Source organism: Heterocephalus glaber, unplaced genomic scaffold, assembly GCF_053883595.1.
Source record: "Heterocephalus glaber isolate CG9 unplaced genomic scaffold, H.glaber_assembly_v1.0 deba00001553, whole genome shotgun sequence".
Classification (NCBI taxonomy): Eukaryota; Metazoa; Chordata; class Mammalia; order Rodentia; family Bathyergidae; genus Heterocephalus; species Heterocephalus glaber.
Genome location: NW_028258344.1, coordinates 8,705,633 through 8,726,590, shown reverse-complemented (window position 1 = coordinate 8,726,590; position 20,958 = coordinate 8,705,633). Strand labels below are relative to the sequence as shown.

The following is a 20,958-nucleotide window of genomic DNA, read 5'->3' as shown; positions in this document are numbered from 1 at the left end:
TATATCTGCTGGAACTCTATCGTTAAACATCATACAGAGAGGGCTTTAAAAAGGGTCATTAAATTTTTTGAAAGTTTAAACTCAAACGCACTTTTCTCATCCCCTCCCCAATAGAAAGAGATGAATAATCATAAAGAAATATGACAAATTTTTATTCAGTCTGGGTACTAAGAATAGAAAAAGCACAGACAATTACATTTTACAACTAATTACCAAGACCCTTTTTAAGGCAAGTAATTTTAACCTTATTCCCGCTTGAAATCCAGAGCTACTAACCAATTGCAAATCTGACTGGATTTAATGTCATTTTCATTATTTTTCTTGCACAGCCTCTGAAACCAACAACCAGATAAAAAGAGAATAGTCATAAGAAAATATGTGAAAAACAAGTAGATAGGTAGAAAACTGATGGAAGAAGAAATGACTCTATGGGTTCAAAAGGAAGAAGGTTGAGATTGAATTGTCTCTTCCTGGGGTTAATTTGAGTGCTTTGTCCCCCGATTAATTCTTTTTTATTTATTTCCTCCTTTTCTCAATGCATATAAAAGTTTTGCAAACTTCTTTCTCAGAAGAAAATGGCATGTTTTAAGTCTAGAGTTAATACCCTCAGAAATCTGTACCTTTCTAATTGCATAAAACAACGCCAAGCATTGTTTTCTCTGAGAACTGGTTGCACTGGCACATGTCATCAAGAAATTTAGCAGTTACCATGACCATTGAAATGATCTCTGTTTTCAGTGATCAGAACAGAAAAAAAATTGTTAGGATACGAGAAAGAGTTCTTCGTATCATAGTATGCAAGCACCATGGTTCCCACATCCACTTTTTTCTTACTTCATTTTCATTATCTAGGAATAAAGAGAAAACAATGATGGCCTGGTTTGTTTCCTAGTCTATGTATAAAGTTGACACTGATCCTGAAGGCCTCATATTTCAAAATTTATTTTACATTGTTTTGGTTTAATTGCAGTGCATAGAAGTCCTACATAAAATCAGACCAAAATGACTCATTCTTTAAGATGTTAAATATGGAGAAATATTAATTGATCTTTCACAGTGCATGCCAGATCGTCTATGGTTCCTGACTGCTGGATATTCCACGGAGCTTCCTTACAGGCCCCCCCAAACCTGACTTCTTTGAAATTCTTCTTGAACTCCTAAAATAACTCAGGTAAATTCTTCTCCTTCTTGGATACCAGCAGTAGAACATCTATGAAAGATTCTTCTCTAAACTCAGGTGCATTCTGGGACCAGCAAACCCATAAAATCAAGTGGACCCTTTTCATGGAATGAATTACACTGATTTGCCACAGGATTGCCAGATAGTGCAAAGGGAGACAATGATAATGTGGATGTACATTAGCTTAACTGTAACTCATCCTTTTTATTTTTATTTTTAAACATTTTTCTACCTTCCAACATAGGATCATTGCTCTTTGGTACTTACCTCTAAATTAGTGAGGCAGTATCTATTCATTTATTATTTCTTGAACAAAATAGGAAATCACAAGTTTAGGTCATGTTAAGATTGTAGAAGTCGGGCCAGGGATTTAGCTCAAGTGGTTCTGCCACCTGTCTCACAAGCGCAAGGTCCAGAGTTCCATCCCTGGTCCAAAAAAAAAAGAAGATTGTAGAAGTCATGGGAAAATACTTACAAAGGGCCGGGGATTTAGCTCAGTGGTTTCGCTGCCTGCTGCGCAAGCGCAAGGACCCGAGTTTGATCCCCGGTACCAAAAAAAGAAAGGAAAAGAAAATAAAATACTTACAAAACATGCAATAGAGCACAGTCTTTACTACAATTTAAGTAACCAAAGATTCCCATATTTGATCACCTCTAGGTTGACATGAGTGAATTGATCATCTAGCAGTAAAACTAGGTTATGGAAAGGTGGTTTTAGAAATATAATACTCTTAGAAAAGAACAAAGTATGTGATATAAGTCTTAATTACTTGGTTAAGGTCTCTTTTCCCTGTAATCACGAAAGTTGTACTTTTAACAAACAGTTATCATGCTAAATACTCAGAAGCCAAAAAGTACCTGGCACATAGTATGCACTTTGTAAATTTTGGCTGAATTGTATCTATTTAATAAGGCAGCCTTGTTCATAGTAAAAGTGGCAACTTTAAATGTACTTAATGCTGACAATCAGAAGGAAGACTTTCATTATGAGATCTTTTCTTCAATTTGTTTTCTAGGCAATAGAGTGAGTGATATGGGGCAGCAGTAGGCTTCTACAAACAGTATCACTGAGTAGCCACCATTTGGGTTTCATGGAAGCTCTCCCTTTTTCTCTTAGCTGAATTTTCCCAAACTTCTGGAAACTTTTCTCAAACTCCTTAGCTAGAAACTCAAACTTCTGTAGATAGCAAAAAGAAATCATGGTCCTCCAGATTAGAGCTTGCCTTATCCCTGATGCACTGAAGCTCTGGCCTCAGCATTACAATCTATATAAAGAAATAAGTGATCACTTATGACCAAGGCTTGTGATGCACTTTTCTTGAAAAAAATACAATAAGATATAAAATCTAGATCTCTGAAATAAATCTTAGAATGTCTTCAGTCTTATTCACATGTAAAATATAAATAATTTGTATATTATAATTTTGAAATATCTATTATCATACATTTGTCTAATGAATTGGAGACCTATCACTGACATGGGCAATAATTACCTTGGTGAATGTAATATACTCTAAGCTGCTTGTTTGTATGTAGCATAACTGCATTCATGTCATCATTTGTTTAGTAAACAACTGAAGAGGTTTTCTAGGAAGCAAGCTAGGAGCTGGGGATGCCATGTCTAATAAGACACATTCTCCTTGCTGTGATTTTAATCTAGGAGTTAAAGAAGCAAACAAGAGTACAGAGTACCATGATAAAAATCATACCCAAAGAGATATAGAAACACAGAAGTTTGGTAATAAAATAAGACATTGGAGGAACATCTAAGAGAACTTTTTAATTAGTTATTTATTGGCTGGATCAAATGCAAGACAATGGAACAAATGGAGATTTGAATGAGAAGCCATATTTGAACAAAAATTTGCATATAATAAAGCTAGACATATCCATAGAAAGTAGTCTATTTTGGAGTTAAGGTGATTTGTATCCTGAATAACATGGAGAACTCCTAATGAGTTGTAAGAAAGTGTCCCAATCAGATTAAAAATTTTGAAAAAATCACTTTGAGGACATTGTGAAAGACTATGAGGAGAATCAAAGACCATTAGCCATGCTAAAAGAATAAATAAAATAAAAAAAGAAATCCTTCTTGTAGTTAACAGTTTGTGTTAAAACCTGGAATGAGACAATGGAAGTTGAATTATTGGAAAAAGGGTCAGATAACAGAGGTATGAAATTTTCATTTCTTGGGGTTAAAATGTTTCACATTGAAGGTATGTATGATGAGTTAGTGACACTGAATGAAAATTATAGTGGAATTTGGTATGAATGAGAAAGGAATAACAAGTATAAACTTTCTGATAGTATGTATGAATGCCATTAATCCCTTTTAAAGGAAAGAGAGGAGTTAAGAGCAGGAATTAGTGAACAAAACTAGTAATGAGAACCTAGTAGAAGAGCAAGGAAATTTTCAAAAGATAGCATTTGATTGGAGCTTGAAATAGAGTTTATCTTTTATAGAAATAGAAATAATGACATTAAAATGTATGATGCTGAGAACATAATCTCCAAATTGGTATGTGTTCAGAATACCTAGAAAATTTATTTAAACACCCAGTGCTTCTGAGTCAGCAGGATGGAGTGAGGCCCACAGAATTTCACTTCTAACTTTTCAAAGTAATGGTGCTATTGTTGGTCTTGGGAACCACACTATGAGAACCAGTGATCTAAGAAAGAGTTTGAATGAAAATGACTTATATAAAAGATACAGAAGAGCCAAAAAGAAAGTTTTTGAACAATGAAACGACTCACATTTTACTTTTATATATCTAATGTCTAATTTATTAATTCTAGAACTGATCCATTTGCGCATGCCAACATAAACTACTCATACATATATTTATTGAATACTGTGGAAATCATGGTCTCAGAGATGAGAGGCTTTCAGATAATTGTTGCAGTTTGGATTTTGAATGTCTCCCAAAGATCCATTTGTTAAAAGCTTGGTCCCAAAGGTGGCATTTTTGCATGGTGGTATGGACTTTTGGGATGTAAGGTCTTATGGGAAGTCCTTGGGTATACCCAAGAGGGCATGCCATTGAAGGGGATTGTAGGATCTCAGGCCCTTACTTATTTTCTTTGTTTCTTGCCTTCTGAGATCATTGGCTTTGCTTTACCTTATCTTTCCTGTAATTGCTATCTGGCACACCCACCAGAAGTTCAAAGCATGAGCCTACCCAATTTTGGACTGAAAACTCCAAAACTGAAAACCAAAACAAGCCATTTCTTTTCATCAGTTACTTATGACAAAAGGTAACACAGAAGTTAATTCCAATAACTTTTCTCTGGTTAAATGGTGATGATTAAGAACTATAGTAGGGACATCAGTTGAAAAGACAAGGTGGATTTTAGAGGCATTTCAAAAGAAGGAAGGATAATTTAAGGTTAAATGAACGTAAAGTTTTGTAACTTGTGGACTGGTTATGCCATTAATAGAAACATGAACATCAAAAGTAGAAGCTCACTTTTGTAGAAAATTTATTCTTTGAAGTATTATTTCAAATAGAAAGTTTCATTGGCATTCTGCCAGATGTAGAGTACTCATGGACCTCTATGTTAAAATGTCCCCAAGGTAGTAGAAATGAGGGGAGAGATTCAGCCTAATCTGTTGCTAAAGCCACAGGAATCAATTTGCTCACCAAGAACTTGAAGTTCCACCAGTATTTGGATTGCATATTTATATACCAGAGGTTCAGATTTCAGCCATAAAGCGATGCATAGGCTTGACAAATTCCAGGATGGAGCATGCGGGGTGGATGTCTGAAATAGAATAAGGGCAAAGGAAATGAAAACAATGAGGTCCAGGAATCCAGTTTAGGGTTGAGGATATTCCCCCATAGACTCTTAAATTTCCTAAAAGGTGAGCTGAAGAGTAAGACTGAGATAATTTTTAAGGTCTTCAATTAACCTTGTTTGGAAAGTAAACAAAGGGGGGGCAGGGGGATAGCATATCAGGAGGAATAGAATAGCATATATTCACAGAAATGTAATCATCAATATGATTTTCATTTCTTAATTTATTTTTTAAAGAAGGAGGCAGTGTAATGGGCTGGCAGTAATAAAAGAAATTCTATTATTTACCAGGCTTCCTCTCATTTCTCAAGTCCAACATGAGGAGTAGAAGAAAAGCAGATTGTAACTTAAGGACTCACCTGGCCTCAAGAGGAATAAGATTGAAAGTCCACACAGAGAACAAAACAAAATATTGCATAGCTACAAAAAGGGTATTTTGTGAAAAGTCCCTGGTGGAGGTGTAGGAGAATTCTTTGGGTCATGGGCTACAGTAACAGAATATTCAAAAAGGGCTGAAATGGGAGGATGAATTTAGGAAGATAAGTATAGTAATAAAATGAATGATTGGTAGAGGGGAGAGAGGAAGAGCATATATTTTGAAAGGTGACTCATATAACCACTCCTAGTACTGCAGTCAAGGAATTAATTTCAATTTCTCTGCATCTTTTTTTTTTTTTTTTGGTACCAGGGATCAAACTCCAGACCTTGCGCATACGTGGCAGGAATCACCACATCATTTTTAAAGTCTAGTCCATTGCAAAATTTGTTTTGTGGTTTTCAAATAAATGCATCAATTTTAAGAGAGGTATATATTTAAATTTTTTTAATTTGTGATTTTGGGTAATGTCATTGAAGAATCTATGAGACTATAGTGAGTTTATTCATAACTAGAAATGTGAATGTGCTCTCAGAATCATGAAATTCTAGAGTTACTGAAAAGCTAAAATATTTTTCCATTACTACTTAAAAATAAGCAATTTCAGATGCCCAGCTGATTAAGTGGCTTTTCTGAAATTCATTTTTTAATATATCACTTTCTAAGATGGCTTTATCTAATTTATTTCTTTTTTAAAATTAATTTTATTGGTACATTTAAGGTATACAATATAATGACATTCATCATTGAAAATTTACACTTTACATAATCCATCTTGGTTCTTATTTTTTCCCCATTCCCCGGCCCTCCCTTCAACTCCTCCACCCCTCCCTATTTACAAAGACTTTGTTTCTGTTTTTTCTTTTTTGCATATTAGTTCCATTCCTTTCTTTCTTTTCCACTACCCATCCCACTTCCCCTTCCCCCTTCCAACTTTTCTTCCTACTTCACATTATCTATTATACCTTTTAGTCCTTATTTACACTTTCAGGTTCTCACACTAGACAAACTATTTGGTATTTACACGTGTGTCCTATATATTTCACTTAAGAGTATCACCTTGCCGGGGATTTAGCTTAGTGGTTCCATTGCTTGCCTTGCAAGCACAAGGACCCGAGTTCAATCCCTGGTACCAAAAAAAAAAAAAAAAAAAAAAAAAAGAGTATCACCTTAATATGCATCTATTTAGCAATAAATGTCTCTAGTTTCTCATTCTTTATGGCTGAGTAGTACTCCATTTTATATAAAAAACCACATTTTCTTTATCCAGTCTCCAGTTGATGGGCAACTGGGTTGCATCCAAGTTTTAGCTATCACGAATTGTGCTGCTATGAACATGAATGCACATGTATCACTATGGTCTGATTCTTTTAATTCTTTTGGGAAGATAGCCAGCAGAAGAATAGCTGGATCAAATGGGACTTGCAGCCCTAGTTCTTTGAGGTATCTCCATACTGATTTCCACAGCGGTTGCACCAGTCTACACTCCCACCAGCAGTGGAGCAGGGTTCCTCTTTCCCCACAGCCCCCCTAGCATTTGTTATTGGTTGATTTCATGATAGCAGCTATTCTTTCTGGAGTGAGGTGGAATCTCAGTGGAGTTTTCATTTGCATCTCTCGAATGACCAGTGATGTTGAACATTTTTTCATATGTTTATTTGCTATTTCTACTTCTTTGTCTAAGAAATGTCTGTTCATTTCAAATGCCCATTTTCAGATCGGGTCTTTAAATTTTGGAGGTTTGTTTTTTTTAAGTTCTTTATAGATTCTAGATAGTAGACTTTTGTCTGAGAAACAACAGGTGAAGATTTTTTCCCACATTGTGGGTTGTCTCTTCACACTGCTGGTGGTTTCTCTTGCTGTGCAGAAGCCTTTTAATAAGAACAGATCCCACTACTTGATTGTTTGTGCTTGTTCAAGGGAACTGAGGTTTTGTTCATAAAATCTTTTCCTACACCAATGTCTTCAAGAGTTCTACCTACCTCTGTTCCAACTGGTTCAGCCTTTCTGTTTTAATATTTAGATCTTTAATCCATTTTGATTTTAGTTTAGTGCATGGTGAGAGATATAGGTCTAGTTTTAATCTCTGGCAAGTTGAAACCCAATTTCTCCACCACCATTTTAAAGAGGCTATCTTACCTCCAATGAGAGTCTTTGGCTCCTTTATTGAAGATGAGATGGCTGTGTGTGTCTAGAGTTGTTTTTGCATCCTCTAATCTGTTCCACAAATCTTCGGGTCTGTTTCTTTGCCAGTACCATGCTGTTTTGATCACAGTAGCTGTGTAGTATACTTTCAAGTTGGGGATTGGGATACCCCCTGCCCTGTCTTTGTTGCTTAGAATTGCTTTTCCTATTCTAGGTCTCTTCTTTTTCCAAACAAATTTTTTGATTGTTTTCTTAAGGTCCATGAAGTATGCTGCTAGGATTTCAATTGGGATTGCATTAAATCTATATAGCAGTTTTGGAAGTATGGCCATTTTCACTAGGTTGATTCTTCATACACAGAAGCAAGAGATGTCTTTCCATTTTCTGATTACACATTCAATCTCTCTTTTCAGATTGCTATAGTTTTCAGAGTAGAGGTCTTTGATTCCTTTTGTTAGGTTGATTGCTAGGTATTTCAGTTTTTTGGATGTTATTGTGAAAGGAATTGTTTGTCCTATTTCTCTCTCAGTGAGTCTGTTGTTCATGTAGAGGAAAGCTATTGATTTTTGTGTGTTGACCTTGTATCCAGCTACTTGAGTGAATTTGGTTATTCATTCTCGAAGACTTTTGGTGGAGTTCTTGGGGTCTTCTATATAGAGTATCATGTCATCTGCAAATAACGACAATTTGACTTCTTTGTTTCCTAACTTTATTCCTTTTATTTCTTTCTCTTGTGTAATTGCTGTGGCTAATGTTTCCAAAACTATATTGAACAGGAGTGGTGATAGTGGATATCCTTGTCTTGCTCCTGATGTTAAGGTGAAAGATTTCAATTTTTGCCCATTTAGTATGATATTGGCTGTTGGTTTTTCATAGATGGCCTTTATCAGATTGAGGTAGAGACTGTCTATTCCAATATTTTGGAGAGTTGTTTTTTTCTGTTGGTACTGGGGATTGAACTCGGGACCTCGCACTTGCAAGGCAGGAGGCGGAACCACTGAACTAAATCTCTGGCCCTTTTTGGAGCGTTTTTATCATAAATCCATGTTAGATTTTGTCAAATGCTTTTCCTGTATCTATTGAGATGATCATATGGTTTTGACCTTGGCTCTATTGATATAGTGTATTACTTTTAATGATTTGCATATGTTGAACCATCCCTGTATCCCTGGGATGATTCTCACTTTGTCAAGGTGTATGATCTTCTTGATGATCTTCTGCATTCTATTTGCCAGTAATTTATTATGGACTTTTCCATCTATGTTCATTAGTGAGATTGCCCTATAGTTCTCTTTATTGGTTGGGTCTTTCTCTACTTTGGGGATCAAGGGGATGCTTGCTACCAGGAATGAATTTGGGAGTATTGCTTCCCTTTCAATTTCATTGAAGAGTTTAAATCATAGTGGCAGCAGTTCCTCTCTAAATGTCTTCTAGAATTCAGCATTGATGCCATTGGGATCCGGGCTTTTCCTAGTTGGTAAGATTTTAATTACGTTTTCAATTTCAATGATTGATATTGGGTTGTTTAGAATTTTTAGGTTGTCTTAGTTCAACTTTGGTAATTCGTACACATCTAGGAATCTGTTCATTTCTTCTGTATTTTCCATCTTATTGGCATATAGGTTCTTGAAGTAGGTTTTGATGATCCTCAGGATTTCTGCTGGGTCTGTTGTAATTTCACCCTTCTCATTCCTAATGGAATGGGCCTTTTCTTTCCCTTTTTAAAATGAGGTTGGCTAAGGGTTTGCCAATTTTGTTTATTCTTTCAAACAATTAACTCTTGGCTTCATTGATTTTTTTGTATTGTTCTCTTAGTCTCCATTGCATTGATTTCTGCCCTTATCTTTATAATTTTCCTGTATGAATTTTGGGTTTGTCCTGCTCTTCTTTTTCTACAAGTTTGAGGTTTAGCATCAGGCTGTGTAATTGAGCTTCGTCTGTTTTCTTAATGTGAGTATTCACTGCTATGAATTTCCCTCATAAGACTGCTTTCATTGTGTCCCATAAATTCTGATATGTTGTATTGTCATTGTCATTTAATTGTAGGAATTGTCTGATAATTCCTCTGTGACCCATTGGTCATTCAAAAGTGTGTTGTTCAATTTTCATGTGTTTATGAAATTCTTGTGGTTTCTTTTGCTATTGTTCTCCAATTTCATTGCACTATTGTCTGATAATATACAGGGGATAACTTCAATTCCTTTGCACTTACTTAAATATGTTTTATGAGTGAGTATGTGGCCTATTTTAGAGACTGACCAGTGTGCAGCTGAAAAGAATGTGTATTCTGATTTTGTGGGGTAGAACACTCTGTAAACATCTGTTAAGTTCATTTGTTCAAAACTTTGACTTATTTCTAGTATTTCATTGTTTATTGTCTACTTGATCTACCTATTTGTGACAGGGGGGTATTGAGGTCCCCCACTACTAATGTATTAGTGCCTATTTGATTTTTCATATCTGTTAGTATTTGTTTTATATACTTGGGTGCACTAGAGTTTGGTATATATGTATTTATGATTGTCAACTCTTCCTCTTGGATTGTTCCCTTCCCAAGGATGCAGTGTTCTTCTTTGTCTCTCTTAATCAGTGTTGGTTTGAAATCCACTTGATCTGCAGAGAGGATAGCTACTCCTGCTTTTTTTTGGGTCCCTGTCACATATAGTATTTGTATACACCCTTTAACTTTCAGTCTATGAGTTTCTTTTTGAATTAAGTGTATTTCTCATATGCAGCATATTGTTGGATCTTGCTTGATGACCCATTCTGCCAGTCTATTTCTTTTGATTGGTGAATTGAGACCATTAACATTGATGGTTATAACTGATATGTATTAACTTATACATGTCATAACTTTTCTTTTTGTTGGATTCTCCTCCTTTGTGGTTAATTTGTCATGCCTGATGGATTCATTTTGCCAGGCTTACTGGGGTTGTGATCCTTGTTGTCTTTTCCTAGTAAATTTTTCTGGAGTGTTGGTTTGGTATTCATGAATTTCCTAAGGTGCTCTTCATCATGAAAGTATCTTATATCTCCATCAATTATGAAGGATAGTTTTGCAGGGTACACCAATCTAGGTTGGAGGCTGTTTTCCTTTAGGGATTGAAATATGTCACTCCACACTCGTCTTGACTTGAGGGTTTGTGTTGAGAAGTCTGCTGTGATTCTGATGGGCTTTCCTTTGTATGTGATTTGTTACTTTTCTCCAACTGCTTGTAGAATTTTGTTCTTCTGTTGGGTTTCTGGAATCTTAACTATTATATGCCCATGTGTAGATTTTTTTTAATCAAGGCTAGTTGGAGTGCTATATGCCTCACTTATCTCTATGTGTGGTTCTTTCCCCCTATTTGGGAAGTTTTCTGCCATCACTTCTGGGAACAGTTGTTTTATGCCATGTACACTTTCTCTTTTTTCTTCATTGACTCCGATCAGTCTGATGTTATTCTTCTTTGCATCATCTAGCATCTGCTGGATTGATTTGTCATGGTTCCTTGATATTTTTGGGAAATTTTTCTTTTCCTGGTCACTAATTGCAATCTTATCTTCTACCTCTGAAATTCTGTCCTCACATTGGTTCATTCTGCTGCACAAACTTTCAATGGAGTTTTTAATCTCCTGGAAATCTTTTTGCATCTGTTTTATGGATTCCATTTGTTTCCTATTTTGGGATTCCATCATGTTCCTCAGTTCTTCTATTTTTTTTATCTGTGTACACTCTAGATTTATTAATCATGTCTTGCACTATCAGCACAATCTCTGCTGTTATCTGAGAAATTATTTCTGATTTCATTTTTTCCAGGTCCTCTTTTGTTGCCACTTCAGGGAGTCTAGGTGGTTGAATATCAGACTGTTCCATCTTGTTTCCCATTGGAGTTGCTTAAATGATCTGCAATTATGGTTTTGTTTTATTTTTTTAAATACTTTTATTGGTACATTTTAGGTACACAGCACAATTACATTTCTCATTGGGAATTGTACCTTTACATAATGCATCTGTGTTCTTATTTTTTCCCCATTCTTAGCCCTCCCTTCACCCCTTCCACCCTTCCCTATTTACAAAGACTTTATTTCCATTTTTTCCATTTCTCAGCATTTTTCCTTTCCCTTCTTTCCTTTCCCCTGCCCCTCCCACTACCCCTACCCCTTTGGACCTTTTCTTCCTATTTTGGATCGTTAATTATTCATTCTAATCATTGCTACATTTTAGGTATACAATATAATGACATTCATCATTGGAAATTGGCACCTTTACATAGTCTCTCTTTGTTCTTATTTTTCACAATTGCCCAGCCCTCCCTTCAACTCCTCCATTTCACCCTATTTACAAAGATTTTGCTCCTATTTTTCCATTTTCTCATAATAATCCCATTCCCTTCTATCCTTTCCCCTAGCCCTCCCACTTCCTTCCCCTTTGCCCCTTTTCTTCCTATTTCACATTACCTATTATACATTTTAGTCCTTATTTACACTTTCAGGTCCTCACACCAGAGAAACTACTCAGTATTTATACATGTGTGTCCTATTTATTTCACTTAAGAGTATCACCTCGATGTGCACCCATTTAGCTATAAATGTCTCTAATTTCTCATTTTTATGGCTGAGTACTACTCCATTTTATAAAAAAACCACATTTTCTTTATCCAGTCTCTAGTTGATGGGCATTTGGGCTGTTTCCAAGATTTAGCTATCACAAACTGTGTTGCTATGAACATGGGTGCACATATATCACTGTGGTATGATTCTTTGAATACTTTGGGGAAGATTCCCAGCAGTGGAATAGTGGGGTCAAATAGGACTTCCAGTCTTAGTTTTTGAGGTATCTCCATACTGATTTCCACAGTGGTTGCACCAGTCTACACTCCCACCAGCAGTGGAGCAGTGTACCTCTTTCCACACAGCCCTGCCAGCATTTGTTATTGGTTGATTTCATGATAGCAGCCATTCTTTCTGGAGTGAGGTGGAATCTCAGCATTGTTTTCATTTGCATCTCTTGAATAACCAGTGATGTTGAACATTTTTTCATGTATTTATTTGCTATTTTTACTTCTTTGTCTGAGAAATGTCTGTTCCTTTCAGATGCTCATTTTCAGATTGGGTCTTTAAATTTGGGAGGTCTGATCTTTTTAAGTTCTTTATAGATTCGAGATAGTAGACCTTTGTCTGAGGAAGACCAGGTGAAGATTTTTTCCCACATTGTGGGTTGACTCTTCACACTGCTGATGGTTTCTCTTGCTGTGCAGAAGCTTTTTAATAAGAAGAGATCCCACTAGTTGATTGTTTATGCTAGTTCATGGGCAACTGAGGTTTTGTTCATAAAATCTTTTCCTACACCGATGTCTTCAAGAGTTCTACCTAACCTCTGTTCCAACTGGTTCAGAGTTTCTCTTTTAATATTTAGATCTTTAATCCATTTTGCTTTTAGCTTAGTGCATGGTGAGAGATATAGGTCTAGTTTTAATCTTTGGCAAGTTGAAGCCCAATTTTTCCAGCACCATTTATTAAAGAGGCTATCCTTCCTCCAGTGAGGGTGTTTGGCTCCTTATTGAAGAAGAGATGGCTGAGTGTGTCTGGTGTTGTTTCTGCATCTTCTAATCGGTTCCACTGGTCCTCAGGTCTGTTTCTTTGCCAGTACCATGCTGTTTTTATCACAGTAGCATTGTAGTATAGTTGCAGGTTGGGGATTGTGATATCTCCTGCCATGTCTTTGTTACCTAGAATTGCTTTTGCTATTCTGGGTCTCTTCTTGTTCCAAATGCATTTTTGGATTGTTTTCTCAACATCCATGAAGTATGCTGCTGGGATCTCAATTGGAATTGCATTAAATCTATATAGCAGTTTTGGAAGTATGGCCATTTTCACTATATTGATCCTTCCTACCTAGGAGCAGGGGATGTCTGTCCATTTTCTGATATCATCTTTAACCTCTGTTTTCATAGTGCCATAGTTTTCAGAGAAGATGTCTTTGATTTCTTTCATTAGGACGATTCCTAGGTATTTCAGTTTTTAGGATGCTATTGTGGAAGGAATTATTTGCCTTATTTTTCTCTCAGTGAGTCTGTCATTCGTGGAGAGGAAAGCTCTTCATTTTTGTGCTTTGACCTTGTAACCAGCTGCTTGACTGAATTTGGTTATTAAGTCTAGAAGACTTTTGGTGGAGTTCTTGGGATCTTCTATATAGAGTATCATGTCATCTGCAAATAATGACAATTTGACATCTTTATTTCTTTTATTTCTTTCTCTTGTGTTACTGCAGTGGCTAATGTTTCCAAATCTATATTGAACAAGAGTGGTGATAGTAGACATCCTTGTCTTGTTCCTGATTTTAGCGTGAAGAATTTCAGTTTTTGACCATTTAGTGTGATATTGGCTGTAGGTTTTTCATAGATGGATTTTATCAGTTTGAGGTAGAGACCATCTATTCCAATTTTTTGTAGGGTTTTTATCATAAATTCATGTTGGATTTTGTCAAATGCTTTTTCTGCATCTATAGAGATAATCATATGGTTTTTGTCCTTAACTCTATTGATATACTGTATTACATTGATTAATATGCATATGTTGAACAATCCCTGCATCACTGGGATGAATCCCACTTGATTAGGGTGTATGATCTTCTGCATTCTGTTTTCCAGTATCTTATTAAGGATTTTTGCATCTATGTTCATTAGTGAGATTGGCCTATAGTTCTCTTTTTCGGTTGGGTCTTTCTCTGCTTTGGGGATGAAGGTGATGCTTGCTTCCAGGAATGAATTTGGGAGTATTGCTTCCCTTTCAATTTCATTGAAGAGTTTAAACAGTAGTGGCAGCAGTTCCTCTCTAAATGTCTTGTAGAATTCAGCAGTGAAGCCATCAGAGCCCGGGGTTTTCTTAGTTGATAAGTTTTTAATTATGTTTTCAATTTCATTGTTTGATATTGTGTTGTTTAGAATTTTTAGGTCTTCTTCGTTCAACTTTGGTAATTCATATGTATCTAGGAATCTGTCCATTTCTTCTGTGTTTTCCATCTTATTGGCATATAGGTTCTGGAAGTAGGTATTGATGATCCTCTGGATTTCTGCTGGGTCTGTTTTAATTTCACCCTTTTCATTCCTAATTCCATGGATTTGGGCCTTTTCTTTCCTTTTTCTAATAACGTTGGCTAAGAGTTTATCAATTTTGTTGATTCTTTCGAAGAACCAACTCTTGGCTTCATTGATTTTTTTTTTGTATTGTTCTCTTAGTCTCCATTGCATTGATTTCTCCTCTGGTCTTTATAATTTCCTCCCTTGTATGAGCTCTGTGGTTGTCCTGTTCTTCTTTTTCTAGAAGCTTGAGGTTCACCATCAGGTTGTTTAATTGGGCTTATTCCATTTTCCTAATATGCTTATTCACTGCTATGAATTTCCCTCATAAGACTGGTTTCATTGTGTCCCTTAGATTCTGATATGTTGTATTGTCATTGTCATTTAATTGAAGGCACTGTCTGGTTTCTTCTTTAATTTCCTCTTGACCCATTGGTTATTCAGAATTGTGTTGTTAAATTTCCATGTGTTTATGAAATTTTTTGTTTCTTTTGCTATGGATCTCCAATTTCATTGCACTATGGTCTGATAATATACAGAGGATAATTTCAATTCCTTTGCACTTACTTAAACATGTTCTGTGTGTGAGTATGTGGTCTATTTTGGAGAATGACCCATGTGCAGCTGAGAAGAATGTGTATTCTGATTTTGTGGGGTGGAAGACTCTGTAAACATCTGTTAAGTTCCTTTGGTCAAGAGTTTGATTGAATTCTAGTATTTCATTACTTATTTTTTGTCTAGTTGATCTATCTATTTGTGACAGTGGGGTGTTGAGGTCCCCCACTACAATTGTTTTAGTGCATATATGACTTCCCATGTCTGTTAGTATTTGTTTTATATAGTTGGGTGCACTAGTGTTTGGTGCACAGATATTTATGATTGTCATCTCTTCCTCTTGGATTCTTCCCTTTACAAGGATGTAGTGTCCTTCTTTGTCTCTCTTAATCAGTGTTGGTTTGAAATCTACTTGGTCTGCCAAGAGGATAGCTACTCCTGCTTTTTTTGTGTGTTCCTGTCCCATGGAGTATTGTTTTCCACCCTTTAACTTTCAGTCTATGAGTTTCCTTTTGAATTAAGTGTGTTTATTGTATGCCGCATATTTTTGGATTTTGCTTCTTGACCAAGTCTGCCAGTCTATTTCTTTTGATTGGTGAATTGAGACCATTAACATTGATGGTTATAACTGAAATGTATTGACTTGTCATGGCCATGACTTTTTCTTTTTGTTGGGTTCTCCCCCTTTCCATTTAATTTCTGGTCATGCCAGATGGGTTCATTCTGCTTTGCCTCCTGGGGTTGTGATCCTCAATGTCTGTTCCCAGGATATTGTGTAAAATTCTTTGGAGTGCTGGTTTGGTATTCACGAAGTTCGTAAGGTGCTCTTTGTCATGAAAGTATCTTATTTCTCCATCAATTTTGAAAGATATTTTTTGCAGGGTACATCAATCTGGGTTGGAGGCTGTTTTCTTTTAGGCCTTGGAATATGTCACTCCAAGCTCTTCTTGCCTTGATGGTTTGTGTTGAGAAATCTGCTGTGATCCTGATGGGCTTTCCTTTGTATGTGATTTGTTTCTTTTCTCTAACTGCTTGTAGAATTTTGTTCTTCTGTTGAGTTTCTGAAATCTTTACAATTATATGCCTATGTGTAGATTTTTTTTTGATCAAGTCTATTTGCCGTCCTATATGGCTCACTTATCTGTATGTCAAGTTCTTTTCTCCTGCTTGGAAAGTTTTCTGCCATTACTTCTGTTAAGAAATTTTTTATGTCATCTGCACTCTCTCCTGTTTCTTCATTGACTCCAGTCAGTCTTATGTTATTCTTCTTCACATCATCTAGCAGCTGCTGGATTGATTTCTCATGTTCCCTTATAATTTTGAAGCAATTTTTCTTTTCCTGGTCACTAATTGCAATCTTATCTTCTATATCTTAAATTCTGTCCTCACATTGGCTCATTCTGCTGTGTAGACTTTCCGTGGAATTTTTCATCTCCTGGAAATCTGTTTGCATCTGTTTTATGGATTCCATTTGTTTCTTATGTTGGGATTCCATCATGTTCCTCAACTCCCCTCTAGATTTATTAATCATGTCTTGCATTAGGAGCACAATTTCTCCTGTTATCTGAGAAATTATTTCTGATTTCATTTTTTCCAGATCCCCTTTTGTTGCCAGTTCAGTGGGTCCAGGTTGTTGAGTATCAGAGTGTTCCATCTCATTTCCCTTTGGGGTTGCTGTAGGTGATCTGGAAGTCTGGTTTTCAGACTTATTTACGTGTTTTCTCATTTCTACTTGGGGTGGGTGGGCGTTGGTGCCTGCACAGATTACCTCCTCTGAGCTGGGAGAGGTGGGATAAGGGCCAGGAGCAGTGCTATGGATGGTGGCCCAAAAGCCCTTTCCTCTGGGCTGGGAGCAGCATGAGGGATGGTGGCTGGGAAGCCCCTTCCTCTGGACCAGGAGCAGTGGGCCAGCGGCTCAGAAGCCCCTACCTCTGGGCTGGGAGCAGCAGGACTCAGTACCGTGGTCTGGTGGTCTGGTGGTCTGGTGTCCTCTGCCTCTTTGTAGTGTGGAACCAGGTGGCTGTACAGAGGAGTGGGGGTGGGGTGGGGGGTTGGGTCCAGTGGATTGTTGCTGGGGTGTGGGCTGATATTCGGCATTTTCTGCTCAACTTGTGACCTCAGTAGGGCATGCGCAGACCTGCTTGTCTGTATCGGGCTGATTGCAATTATGGTTTTTAGAATTTTTTATGTGTCTTCTCATTTCAGCAGATGCAGGCTACTGTGCCTTTGTTGAGGTGACTTTTTGGTCACCCAGTTGTCTTGAATTCTCAGCAAGCCACCAAGCAGCCTTTACTCTGCTTCTCACCAGAACACCAATTCCTGGTTTCAGAGTGGTGGCCATCTGGATTTCTGAGCTGACCTTTTGTCTGGGTGGGCTCCTGGCTGGGGCCTGTGCACCCTTGGGATGGTATCTAGGCATGCCTGTCACTGGGGCCCCTATGTAGCTGTTGTCTTGGAGGACCTTTGACTGGGGGCTATCCACCCCAATTCATGTTGTTTGTACAGGCTTTGCCTGGGGTCTCCATGCACTTATCAATGGTATCACGGTGAGCCTCTGGGTATTGCTTGTGTGTCTGTTTAGCTCTTTTCCAGGCGGGTCCTTGGCTGTGGCCAGTGGTATGGTGGGCCTCTGGCTGAAGCTTGTGGGCTGGTGCAGCTCTTTTCTGGACAATCCTTTGGCTTGGTCAGGTGTGTAGTAGCCTCTGGGCTTGGGGTCGAGCCCTGGCTGGTATCTGCCTGTATCCTCTCAGGTCTGGGCCTCACAGCTGATCCCTGGGATCTGTGTGTACTTATGGATGGAATGGCCAGCCTCTGGCTGAAGCTTGTGTGCCTGTGCAGCTTTTTTTCTGGACAGGTTTATGTAATTTATTGAGAAGAGAGTACATGGTTTTAATTTTTTTCCATAGTTTATCATCAGTATTTCTTTATTCACCTACCTTATTTTTTAAATCCCCTCTCTCAGATCTCTTTTGGTGAAGTTACAGCCACAAGGTGGGTTTACAAAACTCCATTGGTTTTAAAGTTCAACATGTAAATGAACTAATTAGGTCAATGCAAATCATTATAGCGCTTTCTGTTTCAAAACCTTACACCTTTTAAATTCTTTCTGAATGAAATGATCAGCCATATTGTTAACAGAGCTAGCATAACATTAAAAAATATTAAATACCTAAGCTTCCAAGATAAATAGAAAACTAATTTGCAGATATTTTACAATGATAAAATAATGCATAAAATTAGGAGTAGAAGACTTATACAGTTCAATATTTACAAAATGGAAATGTAACCTTAGCACTGAGAAGAACAGGAAATTATGAACTAGAATTGAAAGGAATCAAGGAAATGGAACCAACTTTCCATTTGCTGAAAAAAAAATTCTTTCCGCTTTCCAAAACACTTTATTAAAACAACAAATAAATTGACAATAAACTCAACTAAACCAACCTCAAATAAAACAAAAAAAAGTATCATTTGAAATTATAGACTTTGTTATTTACTTTACATATTTTATGTGTATACATGTCTATATATTCATATAGATACAATGAGCTACTTATTAATCTAATATAAAAACAGCTATTCTATCCTTTTGGTTACAGTTTGAGCAATTGTTATGCTCTTCAGGAACCCCTGAATTACTTAAAATTCTTAGAATATTTCAAAACATGAATATTAAATATAATTATTTGAAGCTCATGGGTAAAGATCAATTTTTATACTTATTTTCACAATAGATTTGTATGTAAAAGTGAGTAAATAAAATGTTAATGCTAATTTCTGTTTCTGGTATCATCTATAAACAACTGAATAAATCTTTCTCAGCCTTGTATTAGAACACGAAGTAGGAAAGCCCTTCCTTTCTCTCTTACTGCTTTGAGTATTTCAAAGACACCAGATGCTTCAGTTCTGAAAATAATAAATACTTAAATTTTTTATTTTGATATGCAAATGAATTGAACCCTAAAAATATAATACAACTGACATAGTTTATTGCATACTATCTGCCAATTTTTAAGTTCTCTGTAGAAGTTTCACTTCTTTACAAATCTTCAGTATTTTATTTTAAAAATACAGTAAAATATAACATGAATAACAAATGAGAGTAACTTCTAATGTATTAATTCATGCACCAGCAGCTGCCTCTCTGCTATTAGAGTGTGCTTATGCTCTCAGTTTGGGTGAGAGAGCTCATGTGAGCAAGTTCTCTTGTTAACGAGACAGCTGCTGCTGCCTGTATTAATACGTATCAAATGGCCCCAGAGTAAACACAGTGCTATAAATTACTTGAGACTTTTTGCTGACGTCATGAATCCTGGGACTGCAAGAGGGCTGATAAAGTTCTTTTCCTTCTACATGACATCACTGCAATAGCAAAGATGGAAAATGAATGTCATCACTTTGTTCCTGCTTACTGGCAAAAATTTGTCATCCATAATGCTATTCAGATTTCCCTGAGTTGATTCATAGGAAGGATATAGGTATCTTACTTTAAGAAATATAGGTTGCATATTTTAAACCTCCCTCTATCTGTCTCTCACCATCTGTCTCTGTCTGTCTGCCTGCCTATTTGTCTCTTTCTCTCTCTTCTTTCAGTGATATGTTTGATTTGTTGCATGCTCCTTAGTAGGTCCTGATACTAACAGAATTTCCAAAATTCAATCAGAACCAGCTCATCCTCTAAGAAACTGATTCAGAAAGACAGAAAAAATAAAGGCATGAATAAAATTGGAAGAAGTCCTTAGGTTAATTTAGCAAAACCTTTCTGAGTGCAGAAAGGATGTAGGCAAATGTATTCTGGAGCTATGATTTCATCATTTCATTTGTATGTTTCATATAAGATGATTAAATTTTATCCATGTTAACAATTTACATTTAGGTTGTTAACTGTTTGGAATATTCTATTTTTGACAGTCTATATAAAATTATGCAAGTTTATAATATTTGGATTAACAGATAGTTTACGAATCTTATTTTAATCTTGTAAAAGCATTTCTCATTTATTCCTTTACAACACAAAGAGACACATTAAGTGTTAAAAGAACAAAGAAATATTTCTCAGAGACTTGAATGTTTTCCTTTTTTATTTTGATAAATTTCTTATTGCAATCCTTTTCCTTCAGGAAAACCAATAAATTATTTAATTAAATAAGTAAATGCATCATTCTGTAAAAGTAAACATATTTATTTGCTGATTTAAGGTGGTTGTAAAACTGGATAAAGATGGTTGTTAGTATGTGACCTCTTTCAGTTAATTAGGACTGGAGTTCTAATTTGCTTAGAGGAAATTTTGTATCCTGGCAATCTCAAAACATCCCATATACACTAAAGCTTGTAGTTCAAGGAAAAACTATTACTAAAGATAAAAAGAACTACTTGATTTAAAAAGAATTTCTTTCTATCATCCAAAGGTTTTTCTTTCTTTTTCTTCAAAAGCAATGAATAAATTAGGAAACATGTCTTTGTTCTGAGAGCCTAATTCCAAAGACATCCATCATAATAGGGTGCAAAAGGTCTTGTGTAAGACATTGTAATGTAGATCTGCAACTCTGTATTTCACGTAGGTGTGAGGGTCCACTGCTACAGATGAGTGCAGATCTTTCTCCCTAGTAGCCAGGAGAAGTAAACAAATCTCTAATCCTAATTTCCTTTTGGAAAATATATAGAGCTTCCTTAAAACTGCTAACTTATTGAGGTCTCCTAAATTGCAAATGTTTTTAAGATTTTCTCATATCATCATCCAAGTATTGTGAGAGACCATTTAAAATTTCACATGTATTTCAATGACATGTAGAAAATAAAGATTCCTTATTCATATCAAATTGAGACCACCTAACAGCAGGAACTAT

At 36.3% G+C, this 20,958-nt stretch overlaps 1 long non-coding RNA gene across 3 annotated transcripts in view; it reads left to right on the top strand.

The window, feature by feature from the left end:
- LOC147824131 (uncharacterized) overlaps positions 1 to 20,958 on the top strand; it is a 518,026-nt gene that overhangs the window by 119,545 nt on the left and 377,523 nt on the right. For 2 of the 3 annotated variants that reach the window (XR_015442705.1, XR_015442706.1), the window contains exon 2: positions 1,058 to 1,171. The exons of the other annotated variant lie outside the window; for it this stretch is intronic. This is a non-coding gene — a long non-coding RNA (uncharacterized LOC147824131). The remainder of the gene's footprint in view (positions 1 to 1,057; positions 1,172 to 20,958) is intronic. 3 annotated transcript variants of the gene reach the window in all.